At 37.0% G+C, this 4,816-nt stretch overlaps 1 pseudogene; it reads left to right on the forward strand.

Moving 5' to 3' along the window:
* The first annotated feature begins 221 nt into the window (after window positions 1–221).
* Window positions 222–1,702, forward strand: LOC111180158 (zinc finger protein 396 pseudogene; annotated as a pseudogene).
* The last annotated feature ends 3,114 nt before the right edge of the window (window positions 1,703–4,816 follow it).

Here is a 4,816-nt window from a genome sequence, read left to right on the forward strand (position 1 = left end):
TGAGTTGAACACATTTAACCACCATCTCTTTTGCCAAAATTTTATATGTAAAACATCCTAAGTAAGTAGACATCTTAAAATGTCTTGATTTTGAAATGTGTAATGCAAATTGTCTTTGAAATTCTGCTGCTATAAAAAGGTAAGGAAAATTAATTTAAAATAAACTTCACTTTCATAATAATTTTGAATAGCTCTGGATAGTTTTAGGACAGTAAGATTTTTTGATTCATGTTTTAAGCTGTGAATAGGAGGTAACATTAAGAAAATATTCCCTGGCTTCCCCAGCTTCTCCCCCAAAACGTGGGGTCATCCTTCCTAGGCTGGAGGAATGTCCATAAGGAGAGTTTCACCTTCTTGAAGATTAAAGCCTAGCAGTCCTGAGCTATTCCCAGTCCAAATGTCTGCAAAATTGAGAGAGACTTCAAAACTCCTTCCACAAATTTCAGGGGGCCCTGACTGCATTCTGGTAATGAAGGTGGAAGAGGGAGGGCAGGCCCCTAATATGGTCTCCAGCTGACACTGGAGCAGCTACTACAGCTGAGACCTACCGCCAGCCGTTCAGGCAGTTTGACTACCAGGAGTCACCTGGGCCGCAGGCAGCCCTGAGCCGGCTCCATGAGCTTTGCTGTCAGTGGCTGAGGCCAGAGGTGCACAGCAAAGAGCAGATCCTGGAGTTGCTGGTGCTAGAGCAGTTCCTGGCCATGTTGCCTGAGGAGCTGCAGGCCTGGTTTCAAGAGAACCGACCAGAGAGTGGAGAGGAAACCATGGTGATGCTGGAGGAGCTGGAGAAAGAAAATGACAGGGCAGCTGAACAGGTCTTTTTTGGACAAAATGAGGACATGCTTGCAAAGAAGCTACCAACTTGTGAAATCACTTAGGAGACACCACGTAACCAGCTTAAGCCCGCAAAAAAGCAACTGCAGCGGGCATTGAAGTAGCTTCACACCTTAAGACAAAATGTTAGAGACACCAGAACTATAAATGTGAAATCAGCTGCAAGGCAAAAGACTTCTTCAGGCAAAGAACTGCATTACAAAGTTTCTAATACTCTTCAAATGAATGTTTCCCAGAGTTTCACATTTAGAGGAACTTGTGAACAAGATAGAAAGTTTGAAAGAAGACAGGGAAACCGTCCTCGAAAAAAAAAGTGTGATGAATGTGGGAAAGCCTTTAGTCAGAGCTCAGCCCTTAATCAACATCAGAGAATCCACAGTGGAGAGAAACCTTATACATGTGATGTGTGTGCAAAGGCTTTCAGCCGAAGTGCAATCCTGATTCAGCATCGAAGAATCCACACTGGGGAGAAACCCTTCAAATGTCATGAATGTGGGAAAGCCTTTAGTCAGAGCTCGAATCTTTTCAGACATAGGAAAAAACATGCTGGAGAAAAAAGTCCCATCAGCGTCGTGAGGGAGTCAAAGCATTTACTGAGAACTTTTTCAACAGGGGAGAAGACACAAGGCACCAATACTCCTTTAGTATAAATCGGTAGTTCCAGTGGGCACCAGTTTCCTTTCAAAGGTTATAAAAGCCACAGGAGAGAATGTAGAATATTTTCTGTCAGCATTGTTTGCTTTTCTGCTTTTCAATAGTGTCAGTTCAGTTGTTTGAGATTCTAAAGCTTAAATCGGATTTCCATCCCTAGTGCAGCTCTTGAAAAGATACTCTCAGACATGTTCTACTGTTTCCCTTATTAACACAAATAATGAACTAGTATGTTCCTTTTTAGACAAGTACATTTTCCCTGTTGAGAAGGAATGTGTGAGTTAGTATATAAGTGGGTATTCTCCATTTCATTACTAGAACATTGGAGTTATTAAACCAAAGATTAAATCAGTTTTTTTTAAAAAAATGTCCTGGGAATTCCCTGGCAGTCCAGAAGTTAACACTCCATGCTTTCACTGCTGCAGGCCTAGGTTTGATCCCTGATCAGGGAACTAAGATCCTGAAAGCCATGTGGTGTGGCCAAAAATAATAATAATAAAATAAAATAAATTTCCTGTTTTATTTTCTGTTACCAGATTCAAAATATGAGAATAAGATTGAGGAGACGCAAAAGAATATGTACCTCAAGACTTAAGCTGAAATGTCCAGGGTCATTTTTAGGAAGCAGGTGAGTAAAGGGACTTTACTCATCTCTTATGAAAATCTGAGAACATACATATTGTTTTGTTTCAAATTTTTAAATTGAGGTATAGTTGATGTATAATATCATCTATACATACTGTTGATGATACTAAGTAATTTCCTGTGTAGGAAAAAAAGTTATCTCCTTTACAATTTATAGTGGAAATATCTCAGTGAAAGCATTAAGATTTGCTCTACATGTCTTCAGGAAGTGGCCTAAATATGATGAGTGTTCTAATAAAGAACAGTTATCTGTGGGTGCTTATATAAATTTGTTGATCAGCTTAACATAAAGAAATAAGGAAGATGAAGAAAAGACTGTCCAAACAAGACTGATGTTACCTGGTAAGTGCAGCACATAATGGAAAAGCATACTTACCTGGAAATGAGAACACTTAACAGCTAATGACTATCCTTCAGAGTTCTTCATAGCTTCTGTTCTGGCATAAATCAGCTGTGAACATGTTTCAGGTGTCACAGGACAACCTTTTCAGGGTCTTATGCATTCTTAGTAAGATGAGTTTCTAGCCAATTTATCATGATGTTAAGACCTTGGATTTTGATACTCTTGTACAAATGAGAAAATCACTAAGGTTCAATTTAAAGAGTCCATTGAGTTTAACCCACATTTAATTCAATCAGATTCTCTTGTTTAAAAAGTAAATGACTGGTATTTTTTTTAAGTATTCTGACAGTATATAACATAATGTCGCCCTTTCCAGGAATTCTTAATAAAACTCTGTATGTATTACAAGAATACATGGATTATCGCGTCTCTCATGGTGCCACCATTACCCAGTATGGAGGTAACCATGAGAAATGAAAGTACTTAGAAGGAGAAGGGAAGATAGGCCTCATGGTGAACTTCTTTGTTCCTCATGAAGTGTGAACATTTCATTATCAGAAAATCCAATCATATCTAGTGCTTGGAGTAACTCCTGAGACAAATGTGGGATTACATGCTCTGCTTAGTTAGAATACTGATAAATATAAGATTAGTAAGGGAAAAGGTGAATACAAATTTTAATTTTAGAATTTTTTGATAATGATTATACTCATAGCTCTAGTAAATATGAATAAATATTGAGTTTTGTATCTTTTCATTTATTAAAAATGTAGGAGTCAAAAAAAAAAAAAAAGAAAATATTCCCTGACTGGCTGGAAGTGCAACTGTTGTAAAAATGATATAACCTCATCCATGGCTTTGGAGACTTATTTTAAATTCAAGTTGCTCATCAGAACTTGGGAGAAACTTGGCAACATAGGGATGAAATATCTCTCTTCTTGCTTGATTAGATTGAAAAAGCAGTTATTAACCTGGTAATATTAACTGGAGAATACTCAACATTTCTGAATGAGAAGATTTCTGTAGTATTTAGTCCTTTAAGTAAAATACAGTAGCCAGATAGCTATGATGTCTCCAGAAAGAACTGCTGTGCAGATTGAATGCAACAATGAACAAGACACTTGACTAGTACCAAAAGAGCCTGGCGTCGTACTGTTGCTGTTGTTATTTCCCTTCTGAATGTTTTGGATGCTGATTTTGCATAATCCAGACATCCCTGCTCTATGTGGTTTCACCATAGTTAGTTATCTGGGTCAGAGCCACTGTACCATTTGGTGGAGTAGCAGTTTGATAAATGAAGCACAAACTCAAGGCTAAAGGTTTGTAAACTGAAGTGTGGCTTGCAGTCTGTTCTGTGTGTGAGACTTGAAAGTGATCATAATCATCCCCTGAGCAAATTGTATCATTAGCCATTCTAGTGCATCATGATTATACTCAGATATACTTATAGAAGGTATATGTATATATGTATGTACACACACACACACACACACACACACACAAGATAAAACATAATTTCAAACTACCAGACGGAATGAAGAGCAGTGTCAGAATCCAAGCCTAATAAAAACTGAAGACGTGAAATTGTCCCTGTAGTTATTCTTTCAAAAGGGCATAGATGCAGCATTGCAAGCAGCAGTTGGCCTTCTCAGCTAAGGCCCTTCTTTCCCCAAATGGAGCCCATGCATATGAATCTCACGGCCAGTTATACTTTAATTGTTCTCCATCATTTGTCAACCTGAGAAATTTCTAGCAATTCTCAGAATGGGTTTTCAATTTTGAAAATTATGTTGATGTAAAAAACTGCAAAGTTTTATAGACAGTTTATCTCAATGTTAGGATTCAGAAAAGATCATGACCACAGTTTTCACTTTTTGTCTATTTTGAATAAACTTAATCTTTGTTAGGAATGATCCAAAATGGAACATCATGTGAAACAAGAGTATTGAAAGCATTTTCAATATCATTTGGTTCCTCAAAGAAACAAGATTTGTATAAGTACAAGTCATTTTATTTTTGTTAATGCAATTTTTTTGTTGTAATAAACTTGAGTGAAATCACCTAAACAAATAATTATAGGAAAAGAAAATCAAGATGAGATTTTGTAAAAAATCAATTCAAACTAGATTCAACAAAACCAGTCATTCTTGTCTCCTGCCAAAATGTTCATGACATATTAGGGCTAAATAGTATTACCAATGTTTCGGCACAATAGTCATTATTCACTAATTTATGATTAGGTCCAATACCCAAAATTCTGTGCCAAAGACACTTATTTTGCAAATTTATTCCAAAGAAATTTTGTACATACTTAACTCAAACCTGCAAGACAAGACATTTCTT

This window comes from Delphinapterus leucas, chromosome 14 (genome assembly GCF_059928025.1).
Source record: "Delphinapterus leucas isolate spDelLeu-1000000601 "Yukka" chromosome 14, BTC_Dleu_Yukka2, whole genome shotgun sequence".
In the NCBI taxonomy this organism is placed as follows: domain Eukaryota; kingdom Metazoa; phylum Chordata; class Mammalia; order Artiodactyla; family Monodontidae; genus Delphinapterus; species Delphinapterus leucas.